The sequence below is a fragment of the Lissotriton vulgaris genome, chromosome 9 (genome assembly GCF_964263255.1).
Source record: "Lissotriton vulgaris chromosome 9, aLisVul1.2, whole genome shotgun sequence".
Taxonomy (NCBI): domain Eukaryota; kingdom Metazoa; phylum Chordata; class Amphibia; order Caudata; family Salamandridae; genus Lissotriton; species Lissotriton vulgaris.
Window position 1 is genome coordinate 1,220,717,702 of NC_141697.1, and position 26,342 is coordinate 1,220,744,043.

Consider the following 26,342-nt stretch of genomic DNA (forward strand, 5'->3'; position numbering starts at 1 on the left):
CCCCGGCAGCCTCTTGGATCAGTAAGTCCTTAAAATCAGTCCAACGTTGCATCATGTGAGTGAGCACAGCAAGCGAGCCTGGCCCTCTCCATTGAGTTCAAGGAAAAGAGGCCAATATGCTGGAAAGTGCAGCTCACTTTTGCACATATATTGGCTAAGTGCTGTTGTAGAAGGATCGTGGCAGCCCACTCAACCCTAAAAGAGTCCCTAGTCTCCCGCCCACTGGGAAATGGGCAAATGGCCGATGTGTCCACGAAGACATAGGACCACGCAAGGTCACCCGTGACGGACCCAGAGCAGCATCCTACAAGCTGTGGGAACTTCAGGCTTGACAAGGTCACCCGTGAAGGACACAGGGCACCATCTCGCGAGCTGCAGGAACTTCAGGCTTGACAAGGTCACCCTTGAAGGACACAGAGAAACATTTCAAGTGCTGTGGGAACTTCAGGCTTGACGAGGTCACCCGTGAAGGAAGCAGAACAACATCCCACATGCTCAAGGAACTTCAGGCTTGGCAAGGTCACCCGTGAAGGACACAGAGCAACATCCCATGTGCTGAAGGAACATCAGGCTTGACAAGGTCACCCGTGAAGGACACAGAGCAACATCTCACGTGCTGCAGGAACTTCAGGCTTGACAAGGTCACCCGTGAAGGACACAGAGCAACATCTCACGTGCTGCAGGAACTTCAGGCTTGACAAGGTCACCTGTGAAGGACACAGAGCAACATCCCACATGCTGCAGGAACATCAGGCTTGACAAGGTCACCCGTGAAGGACACAGAGCAACATCCCACATGCTGAAGGAACATCAGGCTTGACAAGGTCACCCGCGAAGGACACAGAGCAACATCCCACAAGCTGGCCGAGCTTCAGGCTTGAAAAGGTCACCCGTGAAGGACACAGAGCAACATCCCACATGCTGAAGGAACATCAGGCTTGACAAGGTCACCCGCGAAGGACACAGAGCAACATCCCACAAGCTGAAGGAACATCAGGCTTGACAAGGTCACCCGTGAAGGACACAGAGCAACATCCCACAAGCTGCGGGAGCTTCAGGCTTGACAAGGTCACCCGTGAAGGACACAGAGCAACATCCCACATGCTGAAGGAACATCAGGCTTGACAAGGTCACCCGCGAAGGACACAGAGCAACATCCCACAAGCTGGCCGAGCTTCAGGCTTGAAAAGGTCACCCGTGAAGGACACAGAGCAACATCCCACATGCTGAAGGAACATCAGGCTTGAAAAGGTCACCCGTGAAGGACACAGAGCAACATCCCACAAGCTGGCCGAGCTTCAGGCTTGACAAAGCCACCCATGAAGGACACAGAGAAACATCCCGCATGCTGCAGGAACATCAGGCTTGACAAGGTCAACTTCAGGCTTGACAAGGTCAACATCAGGCTTGACAAGGTCACCGTGAAGGTCAACCCTAAAAAAGTCCCCTAGTCTACCGCCCACTGGGGAATGGGTGAATGGCCGATCTGTCCACAAATACTTAGGACCACGCAAGGTCACCCGTGAAGGACACAGAGCAACATGCTGCAATAACTTCAGGCTTGCAACAACAATGTGTCCATGCTTTAGATTTTAGTGGAAAAGACCGGCTGAAAAAGATTTAAAAAGTGCTAAAGAGGCGTAACATAACTAAATGAACACCAAATGAATGTTTACTATATATCATTTCAAGTAACAGACAGCTCTGTGTCAAATATGTTCTGAAAGGTGTGATTGAACTTATGTACTCAATGCCAACTTCACACCCCCTGTAAATAACCTTGCACTAAGTGTTTTATTGCACTCACTGCAAACTAGCAGAAACTGGTGCAGATGACTTACTTTCTTTTTTATTGCCCAAATTGCTTTTGCGGATTTTACCACGTGCAGTAAACGTGTATTTTAAGTGACTCATAGAACTCGCCTCTGTATGGGAATGGGCAGCTGGCTAAAGAGGTTATGGAGAAGTGGACAAAACAAATCACTTAAGAAACTCTGCACAGAAACTTCCAAAAATCAAGGGAGCAGAGCAGATATTATTGCCACTGTTTGTTAATACCCAGAAGAGCATCTTTCTGACCCTCATCAAAGGAAGTGACCCAAGTGCCCCCCACTGCCAGTGCTGACTGACCAAACACCCAACCCTCTCACAACATCACTCCATTACCAGCAGCCTGATGCTGATTTCCGCCGCTAGTTGGCGGAGACGGATTCTGCAGCAGATTTCATATATTGCGTTCACTTTGCCTCCCAAGTGTCTGTCTCCAGGACTTGGAAACCTCCAGGAGACATTCTGGCAACACTAGTATTCAAACGCAAAAGCTGCCATCCATGTGGACTGGACGTGAATCCCAAAGTAAGGGCTACCTTGACAGTGCCCACATATCATGCCACCCTAACATGGCACAAGTCTTCACCGCATGTCGACACTTCAGCCGTCTGCTTGTGGCAACCACCCTTTCCAGCGCTAAGACTGACATAAATGGGGGCCGGTCTGCCTCCCCACATGGGGCGGCTCGGGGACCATGATCTGTAGCGTGGTTGGGGGCATATTATCAACGGCCAGCGATAATTATCACTGGCCGCGCTTAGCGATAGATTTGTTATCGCAGGAAATTATCGCCATGCTAGCACTGTATCAACAACACATAACGCAATGGCGATAATTATACTTGCGATAGCAGTGTTTTTAAATGGAACATCGCTGGTTTTCCAGCGATGTTCCATGGAAAACGATGATAACCTTGCTGATACGACCCTGTGTTCGTATCAGCAAAATCCAACCCCTAAGTTGTGAATAGGTAAGTCAGGATTTTAGCAGACGTTAGTTTTTGGCAAAACTAATGTCTGCTAAAATCCTGAGGGCCACCTTGTAAATATTGCGATGTGCATTTTGCGATAATTTACAAGGAATTCCGTCAGGGGTACGCCCAGTGACGTCCACTTTGCATCTCATTAGAGATGTTAAGCGAGGCGTCTGCAAAACGGCTGCTAACATGCGCTAATGCATGTTAGCACCAGCTTGCAAATAGGGCGATAATATTATCTCTGCTTTTTTGGCTTTTAAAGCCAAAAAAGCGGAAATAAGGCCCTTGTTAATATGCTCCTTTACAGGTGCAACGACTGCTGCATAACATGCACCAACCATTGCGCATTGGCTGTCGATGTGTAGAGAGATGCCCGCTATATTTTTGGCAGAGCCCCTAGGACCCCCCCCTCTAAACTTCTAAACTAGGCCTTATGTTATATCCCCACAATCCTCCTGGAGAAACACAACACAAGATCCGACCACAGACAGCCACAAGCAGGAGCAGGGGTCCTTCAAGAGCTTAGAGCAGACTCAAAGGATGCACTAACGATTGTTCTGGAAGACACACCTGAGGCAACACACCATGCCAGAGATAACTGAGAAACTGAGAGGAAACATTGAAGTTTAGGGATACTTCACCATTTATTTTTTCATTTATTTATAAAGAGCAAACATCATCCAGAAAGGGACATCTTGGTGACAGAACCAAACAAAGAAATCCTGCAAAGAAAGACCCTTTAAAGAGAATACAACCAAGTCTTCAAATGTTTGCACAACAGAAAGAGATGCTCCATGAGATGTGTAACTAAAGGAAGAGAATTCCAATAAAGTGCGGCTAAGTGGCCGAAAGAGCGGCCACCCAACCTGGCTTTCCTAATACGGGTACAACGAGCCAGGGCTTGCTGGAAAAAACGCAGGGCCTGATTCACAGAACTAACTTAAGACATAATCTTAAACGTACTACCATTTTGGTATTCACAGAAGGCACTTACTCATTTCGGTATTCACAGAAGTTAGGAGTCCTAACTTTAGGACTCCTAAATGCCTTCTTTGAATACCCAAAGTCTTAAAGTTAGGGGCCTCCTTTATGAGGCCGTGCGTCACTTTTACAATGCCGGTGCGTCACTTTTTGTGACGCACCAGCAGCGTAAAAAATCTGCCTTGTTGCCTTGTGCCTTGATGCAGGAAAAGGTCATAGAAGTGACGCAGTGAAATCTATTAGATTTCACTGCGCCACTTCTAGGATGCAAATGGGTCAATTTCTTATGCCTGCCTCACAGCAGGCGTAAGACTGACGCAGGCCCTTTCACATGGGGCTTGCCCCATGTGAAAGGACACATTGCTGGACTTGCTTCACTTTTGTGACACACTCCAGCAATGCGTCACTTTTGCGCCATACAGATACGTCAGAAATACTGACGTATCTGTAACTCCTTGCGACATGATGCGTCATACTGTAAATATGACGCATCACTGGTGTTGCAAGGAGGGCGCAATGAAAAGTGAAGCATCGTTGTTTTCACGCACCAATGCTTCACTATTCATAAATGAGGCCCCGGGTTTTTCTCAGTTTAGTAGTAAAGTTAGGTCTCCTAACTTTAGGACTCCTAAATGCCTTCTGTGAATACCGAAAGTCTTAAAATTAGGATTTTTCTCAGTTTAGGAGTCTTAACTTCTGTGAATACCGAAATGAGTAAGTGCCTTCTGTGAATACCAAAATGGTAGTAAGTTTAGGATTTTGTCTTAAGTTAGTTCTGTGAATCGGGCCCCAGAGTTATCTACTAGGTTGATGATTGAATCCCAAGTGCAGTCAAGGTCTCGCCAAATATACATGAGTGACCGCAGACTGGACGTAGAGGATAGCGTCTGCCAGAAGTGTGACTGTGACCTGGGAGTAGTGCAGACTTGGAGACACCCCTTCCTACTATCTCATGACCATAGAGATATCTGGGAGCCTTATCTCTCCGCATCCATTGACAGTAAAACCGAGGATCAACTTAGGAGATCAGACAGAGGCAGCACTCGGGCCACCAAAATGTGTCTGCGCCCGTCACCAGAAAATATACAATGCTTAAAGACGTGGACTACAAAAAAACCTGGAAATTGAAACAGACACATCTGGAGAAACTGTCTCAGTGCTTAATTTGAGGCTGTGGTTGCTGATGGGGGCCACTGCCACTCATTTTCAGGTACGGACAACATTTTTCATCATCAGACATTTCCCGAGAGCAAGAGAGGGAAAAACACACAGAGGGGAAAGAAGGAAGAGAAAGACAGAAAAACCATCACAAAAGGACAAAGCAGATTCCTGGTACAGTGGGATAAAAAGGAGGAGGCTGTCTGGTGGTGGATTAAAAAGGCATCAGTTTATTCAGGACTATGCAGCCTTGGTATTCAGTGTGCCGATATTTAAATTGCACCGTCCGCAGGCTCTGAAAAGGGCTTTGGGTACCACCACACATTCTTTTACAAATTAAGCACTGGATTCTACATCACAAGCTTACTATGTCACCGCGTGCCATGTAGATACACCTCCTTGCAGTGATTTAGTGCAGTTGCAATACAGACTTTCCTTTAATACATTAGTTAGCCCACCCCTCCCCGCTCCGCACCACCCCTCCCCGCTCCGCAGACAAAAAACACACTGTAAAAATCATTAAAAATGGAAAACCGTGAGCCTTAATCATGATTAGGGCTCCCGGTTTTATGGTATTTATTTTTTTAACATTTCCGTCTGTATTTATCCACTTTTTTTTTTTGGGACTTCTTATTGGTATTTATCCACATTTATTTTGTGTTTTGTGAATATATGGAGTCTTAAAATGGTATATTTCCACATGTATTGAACTGATTAACATGCACTCATACTATGCTGCCTGTCGTGTTTTAGCAAATTAAGAAGCCAAATGTAGTAAAACACTACACGTACAGGAAAATCAGCATTATAGTACAACCATATGTTAGCATACACCTGCATTTAGGGAAATCTCAACCTGTTTTTACCTTCCCATGCTGTCTATCTGCTCAGCTGTTGTCATGGAAATTACGAAAAACAGCATGGAGAGTCACCAAAAAGAAGCACAGGTTTCCATATTTTTCCGCTTTTAAAAATAAATACAGACAAGAAACACATTGTTTTCTGTCTGTATTTATCTGTAAAAATCAGTAAAAACAGAAAACTGGGATCCTTAATCATGATGTATACAGCACACAGGGCCACTGGAATTATGAGTTTCTGTGGCTGCTGAGTTTTCCTCATATGTATGCATTTGACCATTTCCCACATAATCCGTCATCTGATTTACAATCTGTAGATTTTAACAAAAAAAGATTTTCTAGCTAAAACTGATCAAAAGTTTCTAAAACCTGTTGACACTTGTTGCGCAGGGAAAGGAGCTTTCCCAAGATAAAATATTCTCCCTTATGTTGCTTATTGATGTATTTGGGTGGTAAACTGGGATAAATGGTGTGGAATCTTTGCTTAAACACTGTCAACTTGTGTAAACATGACAAAATAAGGATGAAATACTTTCACAAAATGTGCCGCAATATGCCACATAATTTGCCATTTCTTGTTGCATAATTTAGGCAACCCTGCCAAATAATTTGGTCTTAGTTGCCACACAATTCCAGTGGCCCTGTGTATAGGTGAAAAAGTAATTGCAGAGAGTGTAAGCTTGTGGTGGGACTCTGCCCCATCTCAATCTGAGAGATCACAGACTTACTTCTTAAGAAATGCCCCAAGGCCGGTAAATGCCCACTGGATAAAGCCTTACAAGACCTGCAAGTAGCTCACAGTGACCCCTTACACATCCCTGCATGCAGCCCTAGGACACCCTCGCACAGCATACAATCAGTGGTCGAAGTGGGGGAAAAAGTAAGGAACTGTGGGCGGAGAATCAAAGGGTGGGAATAGCCCGGGGATTGGGTCAGTGGGCGGAGTCAGAGGTGTGGCAGAAAGAGCAAAACATCCACATTTTTTGTATTTGTTTAGCATTTCACTGACCAATACAGTTACCTATTTTATGTAATTCAACCAATGGATAAACATGATTATTTAAGGTTTAATATGAGGCATTGGGGGGCGTGGCAAAGATGGCGGAGTGAGCGGTCGCACTCTCTGCGAGCTCCTGTGAAACCGAGCCCCTTTACCACCTTTATTTGCAGATCTCCCCCCAAAAGGCCGGGGATCTGTTAAGGGATTGCGAGATCTTCCTGCAAGGACTTCAGCGGTGCTGGTAGCCCTCAGAACCGCTGCCTGAGAGCCCGAGGAGTGTGCGCGGAGGTTGAGCCGGCTCCGCGAGAAGATTGCGAGCCGCGGCCACGAGGCCGAGTCGGCCCGGGGACGCCCTGCGGTGGAACGGCTGGCTGGAGTATTGAGGCAGGACTCGCCTCGGCGGACCCCAGTACCGCACGGAGAGGTGCATATATCCAGTGCTTGGTGGCGATAGACTGTTAACCGAGGCCCCAGGGTCGGATGCTCGGATCTTCACACGAGACCGGGGATGCGGCCCAGCGGCAAATTCTTCTGAGGCGAAATTTCACTGGTGGCGGAGACGCGTTGAGGGTCCGGAGTTGGAGTCCCTGTGGCTGGCCACGGCTCTGAGCGGCTGGGTGCAGATGCCCGATGCCCGGAGGTGTGGGACCCAGAGTGCTGACGCAGGAAACTACGCGAGGCCGGGGATGAGGCCTAGCGGTACACTCCCTTGAAACGCACTTCTCCCGGAAGCGGAGGTTGTCGCGGAGCCGGAGCGGAACCCCCGCGGCAGAGTACAGCGCCCAGTGGTGAAGCGCAGAGGCCCAGCGCCCAGAGGAGGGAGACCAGAACCCGGAGTATGGTCGAAGACCACCGCGTGGGACCGGGGCTGGGGCCTAGCGGCTGGCTCCCTTGAGGCAGACTCCTCCCGACGGCGGCAGCTGGCCGATAGACTAAGTCCGAACTTTTGCAGCTGACTGCCGCGCCAGCTGGGGAAGTGCGACTGCCCAGGACCTGGGGGTAAGAGACTTGGCCCGGGAGTGTTGGCGCAGATCGCTACGCGAGGTCGGAGGTGAGGCCTAGCAGAGATCGCTATTGCAGCGGCCCTTCTAGCGTCGATGGCCCATCAGAGGAACAGAGCAGGCTCCACAATTGGTTGGGGGTACGTGTGTCTGCCGTTTGGACACGACGAACTTTGGTTCGGACCGCCGGAACAGCCCACACGTGATATCGGGCCTAGTCCGGGGCTCCTCCGACGCGAGGGTTCTCCACCCGGCCACCGGTTTGATCAGCGGAACCTGCAGCGAGCCGGGTTTGAGACACCCGGTACCTGGAGTAAAGGCTACCTACGGAGCTTGGAAGGCGACAGTGCGCTCCCTCACCGGCGATATGGCCGGCAACAGAGGTAACAGGATGGGGGACCGGACACTGCCTGAAATGTTGAACAGAGGCCCAGTGAGGCAAGAAAGGGGGCAACAATCACCGGGCCACTCGAGCAGCTCCCAAGGGACAGTGGGGGGGAACCCCCAGTGACTAGATCCTTTCTCGAATCCCTCTTCAGCTCGCTCAGGGAAGATTTCCAAATGCTAAAGCAGGAAGTCGCAGGGGAGGTCCGTGAGGTGCGAAGAGAGGTCGATGGTCTTGGCGAGCGGGTGGCCACTATGGAAGAAGCGGGTCACTCCCGGGACGAGGAGATTGCACAGCTGCAGCAGGAGGTGCTGCGCCTACGGGATCAGCAACTCGACCTCCAATCGCGTAACGAAGACCTCGAGAACCGGTCCCGTCGCAACAACATACGGGTACGGGGAATTCCATCCGGAGACGAGGGCGAGGACGTTGCTGGGTATCTCAAGGAACTCTTCAGAGAGATACTGGGTGAGCCGGATCACTTTGTCATCAGAATAGACAGGGCTCACAGGGTGGGCCCGGCTCGCAGGGCCTCTGCTCCTCCCTCTGATATCTTGGCTTTCCTACCGGACTTTCCCCTGAGGGAGCGGATTATTCGTGAAGCACATCAGCAGCAGTCCCTGCGCTGCCGAGGGCACCAGGTTGCTCTCTATCAGGATCTTTCGATAATAACTCTCCAGAAGCGTAAGGGGTTCAAAATTGCTACGGACTTTCTGAGGGATCATAATACGCAGTACTCATGGGGCCATCCCTTCCGCTTGATTTTCCAATGGAACGGGACTCTGCATCAGCTTCGCTCCCTCCAGGACACCTGCGGGGAACTTGGAATTACCGCGACAGACGATGCGGCTCCCACTCCCCGTCGACGGCGTGCTACCAGAGACGGTTGGCAATCGATCCCAGCACGCAGATCTTCTACTTCTTCTGCCCGTCCAGACTCACCCACCATCCGAGCGGACATGGCCAATGCAGTTCAAGAAGTGGCTAGAGACACGGCGCCTACGGAAGTCGCTTTGACGGCCTGAATATTCTCCGGGGGGAGATCGACATAGCCATTCAGACAATGCAGGTTTGGGGGTTCGGGGTAGCGGAGGTGGCAGAGGGGCGGGCAGTGGCTGGACGTCCACTTGAGTAACTTTCCGCAGACTTGTCCGCTGAGGACCGGACTGGGACAATGGAATCGTGGGAACAGTTGAGGGAGCAGGGGGGGGAAGGGAGGGGGTTGTTGGGGTGGTTCCAGTTGCGGGTCGGGGTTGGGGACAGTTGGGGAGTTGGGATGGCGGGAGGAGGGGAAGGTGGAGTGGGGAAGGAAGGGGGCAGGGTGGGCAGTTTGGGGGATGTTCCTGGGGAGTTGTAGGGGATTGGGATGGGGAAGGGATCCGGGAGTTGGGAAGGGTCGTCCAGTGCACTGTGCGGCTACTAGATATTCTGGCGATTTTCATACACCTTAGTCTGCCTGAACGGGGAAGCTGCACAAACACCTGCACTTTCTTCTTTGCCTTGCAGCTTCTGGTACCGTTAGGGGCGCTCATGCATTCCGCCTTATCCGAGCGGGGCCTTCACGCCTTCTTCCATATCTTTCCCGATGCCTCCTGACACTTTTAAGGTTGTGACCCTGAATGTCAGGGGTTTGAATAATCCTGTCAAGCGACGGGCAGTGCTCTCTCTCCTGGAGAATACACGTGCGGACATATGTCTCCTTCAGGAGATGCACCTGCTGCCACAGTACACACACAGACTGCGCTCCCATAAGTTCCCATCACAATTCTTCTCTTCCTGTACCACTAAGACAGCGGGGGTGGCGATATTGGTAGCCAGACACTTTAAAGGGGAAATCCTCCACAAGTTCACCGAACAGAAAGGCAGGCTGTTGGCATACTGGTTTAGGATTGGGGGTCTTAATTTTACGATCGGGTCCTTGTACAGCCCTAATGAACGGCAGGAGCGGTTCCTACAATCGGCGGTTGAGGATATTACCGCCTCGCAAGATAGACATATTATTCTCGGGGGAGATCTGAACATGATTTTTGATTCTGCTACGGACAGGTCGGCGCAGCGCTCCCCGCAGGTTGGGGAGTTCTCCGCCGGCTGTAGGGCGCGGCTGGCGGAGGTAGACCTCCTTGATCTTTGGCGACACATGCACCCCACGGATAGGGATTATTCGTATTATTCCCACGCACACAAGACGTATGCGAGGCTAGATCACCTCTTGGTCACGTCTCCGGTGCAAGCGCTGGTCTCGGGGTCGGATATGGGCGTGTTGTCTCTATCGGATCATGCCCCGGTCGATGCTACGTTGTGTCTGCCTCCGACAGCTCGCCCTCCCAGAACATGGCGCCTCCGCGACACTCTATTGCACAGGAAGGTGGTTGTGGACCGCATTGAGGACGCGATCCGGGAATATCTAACTCACAACGACAACTCTGACACCGCCCGGGCCACACAGTGGGCAGCCTTGAAAGCAGTCCTCCGGGGGGAATTTTTGGCGATCTCCTCTGCCGAAAATAAAGAGCGACAGGCCAAGAGGGCAGAACTCACCGATCGGGTCCGCGAGCTCGAACAGATACATCGAAGGACAGGGGCCCCCAGAATTTGGCGGCAGCTCAAGGAAGCGAGAAAGCTCCTGGCGGCCCTGGACCTGGACCGAGCGGAGTACGCGGCACTCCGGTTGCGCCATACCTTTTACACAGGGGGGGACCGTTGTGGCAAATTGCTGGCCAACAGGCTTCAAGTAGCACGCCAGAGTCAGCTGGTGAAAGAGATCTCTGACCCTACGGGAATGGTGGAGACGGAAGACGCTGACATAGCAGCCGTATTCCGCAGGTTTTACGCGGATCTCTACACTAGTGAGCCACCGGATGAGACGGCCATGGCCGCTTATTTGGATTCGGTGTCCTTGCCCTCCCTGGATCCCTTGCAGGCGGAGCACTTAAATCGGGACATCAGGATGGAGGAGGTGATTTCTGCCATCGCCAGGCTTAAACATGGCAAAGCGCCAGGCCCGGATGGGTACACCTCGCTCTTTTACAAAACATTTTACACGTCGCTGGCCCCTATCCTTACTCATCTTTTCAACTCGTTTGCTGAACCGGGGGCCATCCCGCCTGATCTTCTATGGGCCTCCATTACAGTTATCCCCAAATCTGGGAAGGACCCGAAGCAATGTGGATCTTATAGACCGATATCTCTTCTGAATGTAGATTTAAAATTATACACGGGAATCCTGGCCGCCCGACTGGCTTCTCACTTACCCAATCTCATAGATCCTGACCAGGCTGGTTTTGTCCCGGGGAGGCAGACGGTTGACAACACAAAACGAATCGTCCACCTGCTAGAGAAAGCCTCCCGGATTCCGGGGGAAATAATGATGCTGGCGGTGGACGCGGAGAAGGCGTTCGACCGGGTGCACTTGTCTTACCTGGAACGAGTTCTGGTGAAGGCAGGCATAGGGGATAAGTTCCGCTCTATGATCCTTAACTGCTACAGACAGCCGACTGCTGTGGTTCGCGTGAATGGGTATAACTCTAGGGACTTTAACATCGAAAGAGGCGCAAGGCAGGGATGCCCGCTCTCACCCTTACTCTTCGCGCTGTATATGGAGCCGTTTGCCCAACGGGTCAGCGACAATCCGGCGGTGACAGGGGTGCAGATGGGAGGTTTCACACACGCTATAAGCCTCTACGCTGACAATGTCATCTTGTCGCTTGACGAACCCCGAACGGCCCTGCCGGCCTGCATCGAGGAGCTGGCCTCCTTTGGCGCGGTCGCGGGGTTTAAAATGAACATGGGAAAGTCGGTGGCTCTGGATATCTCCCTTGAGCCAGACACTAGGACCCACCTACAGAACCACTTCCCCATGCTTTGGTCATCGGAGGCGGTACCCTATCTGGGGATCCAGATAGCTCCCACTTTACCGGCCATGGTGTCGGCCAACTACACGGCCCTGGGTGCAAAGATCAGGGAGGAGTTGGGCCGATGGAACCGCGGCACCCTCTCCCGGTTGGGCAGGATAGCCGCCGTTAAAATGACGGCCCTGCCTCAGGTGCTTTATTTGTTCCGGGCCCTACCGCTCCAACCACCGGTCGGGTGGATCCCGCAACTACAGACGGATGTTTCGCGCTTTATATAGCTGGGGGAAAAGCCCAGGATGCGCAGAGCCCTCTCACTGTTGGCCCCTGAGGCGGGAGGTTTGGGAATACCTGACTTCCGTAAATATTTCCAAGCAGCGCAGTTGCGTTATCTCGTGGAATGGAGTAAGTGGGAGTCCGACAAGCACTGGCTCTTCAAGGACCAGGCGGTGGCGGGCAGACCCCTGCAGGAAATCCCATTTCTACGCTGGACTCACCGACCTAAAAACTTGTACGCATCCTTTATTACAAGAGTGCCCCTGCGGGTCTGGGATGCCACTAGCATTGCGTGTGACCTCACCTCGTTCCCGTCGCCGCTCACACCGTTGGTGGACAATCCGGACTTTACCCCAGGAATGGAAAAGGGAGCATTCACACACTGGAGGCAGGCGGGGTGTAGAGCCCTGTGTCACATGTATGGCCCAGAGGGGGTTGTCCCCTTCCCGCAGGTTCACCAGGAGTTTTCACTCCCTGAGACCGAGAGACACCGCTATATGCAAGCTCGCCACTGGGCTCTTCAACCACAGGTGCAAGAGACGGCCAATAGGCACCTCCGACCGTATGAAAAATGGTTACTGTCGTGCACATCGGATTCGAAATTGATTACGGACCTCTATAGATTGCTACAACCGCCTTCAACACACCTCTATAACCCGGGGAGAGAACGCTGGGAGCGGGAGCTGGGAAGGACATTAAGCCCTAAAGAATGGGAGCACATATCCTACAGAGCGAGGCATTCGGCATACCACATGGGTCTCACTGACACACTGACTAAGGCCTCTACCTATTGGTACTACACACCGGAGCGGGTTCACGAATTTGACCGTAGCAAGGAAGACACATATTGGCGAGGGTGCGGGCACCGGGGAACACTTACGCACATTCTATGGGATTGTCCACTCCTGAAAACCTATTGGAGGGAAGTGCTGGATGAAATTGATTCCAATTTTGGCATTGAACTACCACGCTTTCCAGCATACACCATGCTAGGGCTCCCGTATGGACTGATGTACCCACTCAGATCTCGCAGGGGTAGGCAGATAGCCATAGCACTAAAATCAGCAGTCCAAAACATCCTGATACATTGGCACACTACCACGACACCCTCTATCACGGGCTGGCTCCATAGACTATGGCATGTGTTGGGCATGGAGAAATTGTCGCTCACAGTGGCAGGGGATATAGCGCAGTTTAATGAGCTTTGGCAACCATTTCATTCCTTACTGCTCACAGAATTTAAAGAACTTACCTGTCCTAAATACCTCCACCTATTGCGGCTCACGAGCCCAGCAACGCCAGCCCCATGAATTGATGAGAGACTCGCTTTCCCTGTAGGAGGCGACTTTGGTGTACTTTTTGGATAGGGTCTGTGCACTGGACAAAGGATGGGGAGGGGGGAGGGGGGGTCGGGACCGGGGAGTTGGGTAGTTGGGGTTTTGGGGGGGTGTGTGCAATGAAAATGTCATCTCATACTGCGACAATGCATACTATGTACTGCTGTAATGGACTAGCACACACGAACTGCACCTGATAGTTCTTCGCTTGGAATGAGGCTTTGCCCGCCCTAACAAGTCGCTCCTTGATGATGTATGTTTGTCCTTGTATGTTGTGCTGAATAAAATACTTTAAACATAATATGAGGCATTGACATTAAAATAGATTCACAAAATGGGATGTTTCCAATCACAGAATGTCGCTAATACGCTTAAAAGTGGAAGCACAAGCCATTTGTCTCCGAGACATGAAGTTTCTGTTATCAGCACTTCTCCCTTTTTCCACAACAGCAGTTCAAACATCGATGGCAAAATATCCTAGTTTGCAAATGTTTTCTATATAATTATGGCTCTGCCATATTTGCCACATAATACAACATCTGTTGCAAAATCCGAAATATTTAATTAATTAATTATTTGCAGCTCAAATGGATCAAAAGTTGCTGCGAAGTGGACGGCCCTTTGCAAAGGTTGACTGATTACCTTTTTCCCTGCTGCATTTGTACGTTACACTGGTACTAATAAGGCATAATCTCTCCGGAGACTTGTAGCATGTGTAAAAATGTCAAATTAATAAAGCACCAGAAAATATACTGCATTCCGCGGCAGCCTTGTTTTTGCTGCATAATTCAATCAACATTGTGGTGTCATTTTTTCCTCCTTTGCTGCATAATTCCAGTGGCCCCAAATAAGGCAGCACATGTTAATAGTGTTTGTGCATGAAGCATAGAGACTGAGAAGTTTGCGAACTGAGGGGCATATTATCAAGAAGGGCTTTAACATTATCGCTATTTTAGCAGCAGAAAACTGCAGCTAAAGCGCCGATAATGGGCTTGATAATATGCCCTGGAGAATTCCAATAGAAGCCAAGGTTCTGGTGTGAACATGGGCTTCTATGGAAATTCACAAGGCCATATTATCAAGCCCATTATCGCCACTTTAGCAGCAGTTTTCTGCCGCTAAAACGACGATGATGTTTCACACCCTGCTTGATAATATGCCCCTTAGTTTGGTGTGCATGCAAAACCTGCATTGCCAACCCCAGGTGAGTTGCAGCTACTATTGCTGAAACAATGGCAATGGAGGAACCAATGGGTGAGGGGGACTGGCCTTGATGGCAGGGTCGGCTTTAGTGCTGGCTGCACCCTGTGCAACAATGTTTGTTGGTGCCCCCAATGACCACTTCCGACACAGATTCCCTCACTACCATCCTTTAACAGTGCCCCACAAGTCTCCATACCCACTCTCTCTCTCATATGCATTTAATTTGATTTACAGTGCCACTCATAGAAGTGTAGGGTATCAGAGCACTTTACATCACACACATTATACAGAAACAATCAATTAGACGTGTACAAATCACTGTATATGAAATGTTACATACGACAAAGGACTACAAGGTGTAGGAGTCCATGACAACCAAACTAGTAGGCAGTATAGTTTAATAGTGAATGGTCTGGAGAAGCACAAACTCCAAATTTGAAACATAATACCATGGTTGGGGGTTCTATTTAATAATCAGAATTGATTTATATACAAATTAACCATTTTTGCAACATTAGGATAATCAAAGACTGGTGGGGGGGGGACATAACACTCTGATGTATACCTTGCAATTTGCAGTCAGCTCTTAGATAACAGTTAATAGCTCACTGTTCTATGTTAGTGTTTTAACTGATAAACTGCAAGTAACAAAAGTATCTCTCTGACAAAAGCAGTAGTCCACTGACCTACTTACATTATGTGCACTTTGTGATCTGCATGGAACATGCTCTTTGCAGCGGGCACGTTAACCCTCTGCACTACCTTTCCATGAGTCAAAACTTCCACTAGACAAAACTTTGATCTCTCTCTAGGAAGAACATTAATCAGTTACCATGACATTTTTATTGTTGCAAAAAATACCTGGAGGCCAGGAAGGAGGCAGCAAGCGCTTTTAAAACCATAATATACTGCTCCCACACAAAGGCAGCAACAGGTGCGGTCTCACCGGTTGCTAACTTTGGTCCTGTGACTTCAGTGACTGAGTCACTGTTGCTTTAGGGTGTGCTGCTTCATAGGCCTGCCCGCCAGACTGGAGGTGAACTTCATGGATTGTGGAAGATAGCCCTTCAAGGTTAACCCACACTTGCCACTGTTAGGGTTCACCTGCTGGTGCTAAGACACCATGGCTTCTAAGGTCTTGCCGGGCCTTCTAAGGTCTAGCATTGGAATGGGCTCCCTCAGGGGAGTGGTCTGGGGGACTAGTAATGAAGGCTGAACCTGGTTCCCTAGTTCCAAATTCGGCAGCTCTGACCATTGTGCCACATCTTTTCTCTCATTGAACACCATACTGCCCCACTGAGAGAAACTTGCACTGCCTTCAACTAGAAGCCAATTGTGCCCGCTATAAACACCTGGATGCAACTCAGTTCAAATTATGCAATAGACAAGAGCAATATGCTGCCGAAAAAAATACAAGTAACAATATTCTGGAAAAAGCAAAAACCTTATAGGGAATGCAAGATTAAATAAAGCATGTTAAATGTTAGCAGGAACAACATGGTTGGTTACCTTAATGCTTTTAAACTCACTATTCAGAAATCAGTGAGCGCTTTTGCCTGTAAAGTTAAGGACAGGACTACAGGGCCCAGAAGGGACCCGTTTCAATTTCCATTGAATGTCCATTTCTTATATCCTTACAAAACGTAAGCAGCGTGGTTTAAAAAGACTACATCCGTGAACACAGAGTCCCGGTTCACATTTTGTTTTCCAATCCGCCCATCAATCAGGCATTGCAGTACCTCCAGGATTGGTGCACTTCCCCACCTGGGGAAAACAATGTTTTTCAAAGAAAGACAAGAAAACGAAAGCAGCCCTTCACTGGCAAACTCTGTAAAGTGACGCTAATGTGTTTGGATGTTAATAAAATCAATCTGGACACTTTGTGACCACTCTGTCTCGCTTTATTTATTTATTTCCTTTATGTTTAAACTTGTATTCCTAAGGCTGCACTTTGGAATAGAAAAATGTCAGAAAAAGACATTTCCAGCAAAAGTAGTTTGCTTTTTTGGATCCATTTCACAGGCGAAGATATAAACGAAAGGAGGGAAGAGAGGGTGAAAACATTTTCTTGTGTCACAGTTTTCAGTAAGTGAGGAGGAGTTAAACAGAAAGAGAGGGAGTAAGAAGAATAGAGAGGGGGGCGGCTGCCAGTGGCAGAGCAGGAGTGGACGCTGTCTTTGCCTTCTCTGGGCAAGAAGGAAAACACAGAGTCCTTTCCTTCTCTGCCCACCCGCCGGTCCCGAACGGCCACGAATGCCGAGCCTTATGAGCCATATCTGTAGGCCTTGGCTAGTTCTGCCGTCCTGGGACGCATGTTTAAAATAAAAAAGTAGGTGAACGGAATCTATTGAATTAAAGAAGTAGGGGCCCAGCGTGCCCTGCCAATCCTGCCCACTTTAACCAGAGCAGACCCTCACACACATCCCGACAGACTCTCGTGCAGCTGGAAACATACTTTCATAACATATACCAGAGATTCAAAACTTAACTGGCCCAAAAAAGTCCATCAGAGCCATAAACAGGTCCACAGTTTCCCAAAACACCCTCACATGGCCCTAAGCTACTCACGAACATTCCCACCATACTCTCAAACATTCTTCAAAAGACCCTTACAAAGCCCCAACAAACCATTATAGAACCCAAAACAGACCCTCACATAGCCCTGAACAGACTCTCAGCGCTCCCAGCAGACACACTCATAGTCCCAAACAGACCCTCACATAGCCCTGAACAGACTCTCAGCGCTCCCAGCAGACACACTCGTAGTCCCAAACAGACCCTCACATAGCCCTGAACAGACTCTCAGACTCCCAGCAGACACACTCATAGTCCCAAACAGACCCTCACATAGCCCTGAACAGACTCTCAGCGCTCCCAGCAGACACACTCATAGTCCCAAACAGACCCTCACATAGCCCTGAACAGACTCTCAGAGCTCCCAGCAGACACACTCATAGTCCCAAACAGACATTCACATCGCCCTGAACAGACTCTCAGCGCTCCCAGCAGACACACTCATAGTCCCAAACAGACCCTCACATAGCCCTGAACAGACTCTCAGCGCTCTCAGCAGACACACTCATAGTCCCAAACAGACCCTCACATAGCCCTGAACAGACTCTCAGAGCTCCCAGCAGACAGACTCATAGTCCCTGAACAGACCCTCACATAGCCCTGAACAGACTCTCAGCGCTCCCAGCAGACACACTCATAGTCCCAAACAGACCCTCACATAGCCCTGAACAGACTCTCAGAGCTCCCAGCAGACACACTCATAGTCCCAAACAGACACTCACATAGCCCTGAACAGACTCTCAGCGCTCCCAGTAGACACACTCATAGTCCCAAACAGACCCTCACATAGCCCTGAACAGATTCTCAGAGCTCTCAGCAGACACACTCATAGTCCCAAACAGACCCTCACATAGCCCTGAACAGACTCTCAGAGCTCCCAGCAGACACACTCATAGTCCCAAACAGACACTCACATAGCCCTGAACAGACTCTCAGCGCTCCCAGTAGGCACACTCATAGTCCCTGAACAGACCCTCACATAGCCCTGAACAGACTCTCAGCGCTCCCAGCAGACACACTCATAGTCCCAAACAGACCCTCACATAGCCCTGAACAGACTCTCAGAGCTCTCAGCAGACACACTCATAGTCCCAAACAGACCCTCACATAGCCCTGAACAGACTCTCAGAGCTCCCAGCAGACACACTCATAGTCCCAAACAGACACTCACATAGCCCTGAACAGACTCTCAGCGCTCCCAGTAGACACACTCATAGTCCCTGAACAGACCCTCACATAGCCCTGAACAGACTCTCAGCGCTCCCAGCAGACACACTCATAGTCCCAAACAGACCCTCACATAGCCCTGAACAGACTCTCAGCGCTCCCAGCAGACACACTCATAGTCCCAGACAGACACTCACATAGCCCTGAACAGACTCTCAGAGCTCCCAGCAGACACACTCATAGTCCCAAACAGACACTCACATAGCCCTGAACAGACTCTCAGCGCTCCCAGCAGACACACTCATAGTCCCAAACAGACCCTCACATAGCCCTGAACAGACTCTCAGCGCTCCCAGCAGACACACTCATAGTCCCAAACAGACCCTCACATAGCCCTGAACAGGCTCTCAGAGCTCTCAGCAGACACACTCATAGTCCCAAACAGACCCTCACATAGCCCTGAACAGACTCTCAGAGCTCCCAGCAGACACACTCATAGTCCCAAACAGACACTCACATAGCCCTGAACAGGCTCTCAGCGCTCCCAGTAGACACACTCATAGTCCCAAACAGACCCTCACATAGCCCTGAAGAGACTCTCAGAGCTCCCAGCAGACACACTCATAGTCCCAAACAGACCCTCACATAGCACTGAACAGACTCTCAGAGCTCCCAGCAGACACACTCATAGTCCCAAACAGACCCTCACATAGCACTGAACAGACTCTCAGTGCTCTCAGCAGACCCACTCATGGTCCACAACAGACCCTCACATAGCCCTGAACAGACTCTCAGCGCTCCCAGCAGACACACTCATAGTCCCAAACAGACCCTCACATAGCCCTGAACAGACTCTCAGCGCTCCCAGCAGACACACTCGTAGTCCCAAACAGACCCTCACATAGCCCTGAACAGACTCTCAGACTCCCAGCAGACACACTCATAGTCCCAAACAGACCCTCACATAGCCCTGAACAGACTCTCAGAGCTCCCAGCAGACACACTCATAGTCCCAAACAGACACTCACATAGCCCTGAACAGACTCTCAGCGCTCCCAGTAGGCACACTCATAGTCCCTGAACAGACCCTCACATAGCCCTGAACAGACTCTCAGCGCTCCCAGCAGACACACTCATAGTCCCAAACAGACCCTCACATAGCCCTGAACAGACTCTCAGAGCTCTCAGCAGACACACTCATAGTCCCAAACAGACCCTCACATAGCCCTGAACAGACTCTCAGAGCTCCCAGCAGACACACTCATAGTCCCAAACAGACACTCACATAGCCCTGAACAGACTCTCAGCGCTCCCAGTAGACACACTCATAGTCCCTGAACAGACCCTCACATAGCCCTGAACAGACTCTCAGCGCTCCCAGCAGACACACTCATAGTCCCAAACAGACCCTCACATAGCCCTGAACAGACTCTCAGCGCTCCCAGCAGACACACTCATAGTCCCAGACAGACACTCACATAGCCCTGAACAGACTCTCAGAGCTCCCAGCAGACACACTCATAGTCCCAAACAGACACTCACATAGCCCTGAACAGACTCTCAGCGCTCCCAGCAGACACACTCATAGTCCCAAACAGACCCTCACATAGCCCTGAACAGACTCTCAGCGCTCCCAGCAGACACACTCATAGTCCCAAACAGACCCTCGCATAGCCCTGAACAGGCTCTCAGAGCTCTCAGCAGACACACTCATAGTCCCAAACAGGCCCTCACATAGCCCTGCAGACTCTCAGCGCTCCCAGCAGGCACACTCATAGTCCCAAACAGACACTCACATAGCCCTGAACAGACTCTCAGCGCTCCCAGTAGACACACTCATAGTCCCAAACAGACCCTCACATAGCCCTGAAGAGACTCTCAGAGCTCCCAGCAGACACACTCATAGTCCCAAACAGACCCTCACATAGCACTGAACAGACTCTCAGAGCTCCCAGCAGACACACTCATAGTCCCAAACAGACCCTCACATAGCACTGAACAGACTCTCAGTGCTCTCAGCAGACCCACTCATGGTCCACAACAGACCCTCACATAGCCCTGAACAGACTCTCAGCGCTCCCAGCAGACACACTCATAGTCCCAAACAGACCCTCACATAGCCCTGAACAGACTCTCAGCGCTCCCAGCAGACACACTCGTAGTCCCAAACAGACCCTCACATAGCCCTGAACAGACTCTCAGACTCCCAGCAGACACACTCATAGTCCCAAACAGACCCTCACATAGCCCTGAACAGACTCTCAGCGCTCCCAGCAGACACACTCATAGTCCCAAACAGACCCTCACATAGCCCTGAACAGACTCTCAGAGCTCCCAGCAGACACACTCATAGTCCCAAACAGACACTCACATCGCCCTGAACAGACTCTCAGCGCTCCCAGCAGACACACTCATAGTCCCAAACAGACCCTCACATAGCCCTGAACAGACTCTCAGCGCTCTCAGCAGACACACTCATAGTCCCAAACAGACCCTCACATAGCCCTGAACAGACTCTCAGAGCTCCCAGCAGACAGACTCATAGTCCCTGAACAGACCCTCACATAGCCCTGAACAGACTCTCAGCGCTCCCAGCAGACACACTCATAGTCCCAAACAGACTCTCAGAGCTCCCAGCAGACACACTCATAGTCCCAAACAGACACTCACATAGCCCTGAACAGACTCTCAGCGCTCCCAGTAGACACACTCATAGTCCCAAACAGACCCTCACATAGCCCTGAACAGATTCTCAGAGCTCTCAGCAGACACACTCATAGTCCCAAACAGACCCTCACATAGCCCTGAACAGACTCTCAGAGCTCCCAGCAGACACACTCATAGTCCCAAACAGACACTCACATAGCCCTGAACAGACTCTCAGCGCTCCCAGCAGACACACTCATAGTCCCAAACAGACACTCACATAGCCCTGAACAGACTCTCAGTGCTCTCAGCAGACCCACTCATGGTCCACAACAGACCCTCACATTGCCCTGAACAGACTCTCACAGCAAACACTCACATAGCACTGAACGGACTCTCACATAGCTCTCAGCAGACCCACTCATGGTCTCCAACAGACCCTCACATACTGAACAGACTCTCACATACTGAACGGACTCTCACAGCAAACACTCACGTAGCACTGAACGGACTCTCACACAGCTCTCAGCAGACCCACTATTGTCCCCAACAGAACCTCACAGAGCCAAACAGACTTCCACATATCCCAAATAGGTCATCACATAACCCAGGCAATCAAATAGCCTCCAGCAGACCCTCACAAAGCCCTGAACGGATTCTCACATGCCCCCAGCAGACACTGAAATAGCCTCCAGCGCAGCCCTGAGCAGACTCGCATAGCTCTCAGCAGAGCCAATCATAGTTCCGAACAGACCCTCACAAAGCCCCGAACAGACTCTCACATGCCCCAACCAGACACTCAGATAGCCATCAACAGACCCTCACGTAGCCCAAACATACATTCACACAGCTGTCAGCCAACCCTCACATAGCTCCGAGCAGACTCTCACAGAGTTCTCAGCAGACACTCATAGCCCCCAGCAGACCCCCACATGGTTCAAACAGAGCCGGGTCTGGTGGCTCGGGGCACTCATGCATCCATTGTGGGAGTCTCCGTTGGGCTGGGGTGAGACCTGTGCACACCGCTGCTTGTAATGCACGACCTATAAACCAGAAGCCACAGACGTCTCGGCACACACCTGCTTGAGTGAGGAGATTGAAGCTCCGGCCTGGAAGCTCCGGGCCCCCTCGTTGGGTCACACCGGCGGGCCCCTCCCGAGAGCTCGCCGGGGCTTAGCGTCTAGACTCCGGGAGCTGTTAAGCCCGGGGCTCGAGGGCGTCATGTGCCCAGATTCATGCGCTGGAATATGGTTCCAAGAAAAGGACTCACGGCATTAAGGGTGCCCACGTGCCACGTAATCCAAGAGCAAAAAGCGACAAAACAAATATAAAGAACTTCCTCCCGCAGGTGAAAGGTCAAATGAGCTCACACTGTGGCTCCATTGCAAAATAATCAAAGTGGGCTACAAGTGTGACCCCTGACCTCCAGAGGGGAGCTCATTGTGACAGCTCACAGGGGGGGGGGGGGGGGCAGACAGTGACGACTGTCGAGGGGTGTCTGGGGGTGCGGGGACTGTCGAGGGGTGTCTGGGGGTGCGGGGACTGGCGAAAGGTGTCTGAGGCATGCCGGAGCCCCAGGGGGTGCCTGGGGTGCGGGGACTGGCGAGGGGTGTCTGGGGGTGCAGGGACTGGCGAGGGGTGTCTGAGGCATCCGGAGCCCCAGGGGGTGCCTGGGGTGCGGGGACTGGCGAGGGGTGTTTGGGGGTGCAGGGGCTGTCGAGGGGTGTCTGGGGGTGCGGGGACTGGCGAGGGGTGTCTGAGACCTGCCGGAGCCCCAGGGGGCAGAGACAGGTGCCTGGGGTGCGGGGACTGTCGAGGGGTGTCTGGGGGTGCGGGGACTGTCGAGGGGTGTCTGGGGGTGCGGGGACTGGCGAGGGTTGTCTGAGGCCTGCCGGAGCCCTAGGGGGCAGAGACAGGTGCCTGGGGTGCGGGGACTGTCGAGGGGTGTCTGGGGGTGCGGGGACTGTCGAGGGGTGTCTGGGGGTGCGGGGACTATCGAGGGGTGTCTGAGGCCTGCCGGAGCCCCAGGGGGCAGAGACAGGTGGATGGGAGGGGCGGCGCTGTAGTAAGTTAGACCGCTACGTAAGTCGCTTGTACCTGGTCACCCCGCGATGGTTCATGATCCATTCACCCCACTAATCTGTGGTTACCATGCGAGGAGTGACCGGCAGCAATCTTCCATTCCACCAGCCTGGTCATAACAGACATAACAGATACTAATATACTACCCAAATAACTAAATAACATATCCACTACTCAAATTACTTCATATTTTACTATACTAATTTTCAACACTAATCCTTTATGGGCTCCGGAGTGGCGTGCTACTCGCCAGAAAAGCGCTTCAACACGCATCAGGGGTAACAAGTGCTATATGAATGCAAATCTTTCTTCCCCTTTTATCCCTCCGCTATCCTTCTCACTCCAAGTAACAGACTAATATCCACCACTTCATATTTCACCATATTAATTCACCACTAATCCTTTATAGGCTTCCTGAATAGCGTGCGTCAACAAGCGCTATATAAATACAAACCTTTGTCCTCCTCTATCCTTCTGCTGTCATTCCAAATCCAAATAACTGACTAACCTATCCACCGCTTAAAATGTACTTGCATGTTTCACTATACTAATTAAACACTAATCCTCTAGGGGTCCCGGAGTTGAGTGCTACTCGCCGAAAAAGCGCTTCGACGCCTCGTCAGGGGTAGTAAGCGCTATATAAATGCAATTACAATACAATACTATCAAATTCCCTTGTTGAGATGCTTAGAATGTGGCATCCTAGTAGGCCTGGGCGGTACATTCCGTTCTGCTTGCGGAATTTGCGGAATTTGGGTAATTTCGCGTTCGGCGGGGAACACGAAATTGCCCCAAATTCTGCGTTTTGCGACTTTGCGGAAATTGTGCTTGTTCGTGTTCTCTAAATGCGTGTTCGCAAGATATTTCCCCCCGAGCACGCAAAGAGCGATTGCGAACAATTGTCTTGTGTAGACCAATAATACAGTCTTGACTAAATCATCAACTCAAATTGATTTATTTTCATTTATCAAAGCTTCATGTTATTTTAGAATTTTTCATTTATTCATTTTATGATACAAAACATTGGATTCTATTTACAATACAAGTGGAGCCCCTACTTAATAGTTTTTCTGGGGGAGCTATCTCAAAAGGTAAGTGAATAGAAAAAAGATTATTTACATTCATTCATACTATAAAACTGCATATAAACAACTCAGTCATTCGTTGATACAGTCAAACTCATACCAACAAGAAACACTCATACAACAGTTAGAAAGAAGTGAAAATCAAAATGAAGAAAAGAAAAAGGAAGGACCACACCTAGGAAAAGTTCTCTTTTCTTTTTTAGTAGGGGGTTAGATACTAAAATGAATACTTTATATCCACAGATGTCTTAGTTTCTCACAAAGGCCATCTCTCCTACTCAACATTTTTCATGAAACATTTTTACAAATGAATTAATAAACAGATTGGCCATGTAACCAAAGGTCGACGCGTTTCGAATCTCCCAATTGCGGAGATTCTCCTCAGGACCAAAGAGGGGTTGTCTCTCGGTGCTTGAATTTCCAATTCGTTGATGTTTTGGCAAGATGTATTTCCCGTCAAGAAAAGGTGAAATTGTTTGTATATTTTTTGAAATGCGAGCTTAATTAAGTCCAGTGCTGGCGCCTAGTTTTCTTTTTAATCCGTGTGCCAATTAATCTTATAATTTTTCTTGGGGCTCGTAGAGCGAGGGCACAGCAACTCGGTCCTCCACCTGTCTGACGTTCAATACCCAGAGGCGTAGCTTGGTCAGAAAGACTGGGGGGTGTGAGCATCAAATTTCCCGATCATCACGCTGGCATTTCATGTTAATCATTAAATAAGAAGCAGCGGCATGACGGGCGCTTTATGGGCAGTGGAAAGGGAAAATAGTGTGAAATTATGAAGGCTTCTTAAAGCACTGTGATTTGTACAATAACTGTGTTTTAAGACCTGCAAAACAGAGTGTGTGTGCTGGCGCTTGAGAATTTAAAAATCTCACATGAAATCAGACAGATACCTTACCATACCCAAGTGAAAGCTCCTGTGCCCAACTATTTATTAAACAATACATTTATTATGGGGTGTAACACCACAAACACCCCCTGTTAAAGGTACGGCCCTGCCCGTACCAGTGCCTCTTTGACACGTGCAGACCATTAAACTATCATTGCAAGCCTTTCCTTTTTATATTTACATAAGCGCGAATCAAAGGTATTGGAGCGCTTTACATAAGCACCGATTATGTTACACAAGGACACATACAGGCACGTGGAGATTATGTGATTTGCCGAGAATCACAGGATGTGGACGCGACCCCGAGGCTCGAACCTTGGTTTCAAGCACGAAAGTCAGCAGTCTAGCCGTCAGACCACATCCCCTTGATCTATCTCTCCACTAAGCTTTTTCAAAACGAATAAACTCACATGACCACCGCTCAAAGGGCCCGATTCACAGAACTAACTTAAGACAAAATCTTAAACTTACTACCATTTTAGTATTCACAGAAGGCACTTACTCATTTCGGTATTCACAGAAGGCACTAACTCATTTTGGTATTCACAGAAGGCACTTACTCATTTTGGTATTCACAGAAGTTAGGAGTCCTAACTTTAGCACTCCTAAATGCCTTCTGTGAATAGCGAAAGTCTTAAAGTTTTTAAAAAAAAATCTTTTTATTGAAATAACAGGCTCCATAAAAATCGCACCTTAGTCGGCATCTAGAATTCATTGGCACATAAAAGACAAAGTCAATCATACAATCATCGTTAACAGTGTGGCCGCCTGCAGACAAAGACCAAGCCCCAGGATATTCTCCCAGGAGTCAGCACCTGAAGCTCAGAGTACACATAAATGGAAAAGGCCATCTGAACATCATCGGTACCAGTTCGATCCCCACACAAAACCCAAGTCCATGACATCGAAAATCCTAAAGTTCGGAGTCCTAACTTTATTACTCCTAAACTGAGAAAAATCTTAACTTTAAGACTTTCGGTGTTCACAGAAGGCATTTAGGAGTCCTAAAGTTAGGACTCCTAACTTCTGTGAATACCGAAA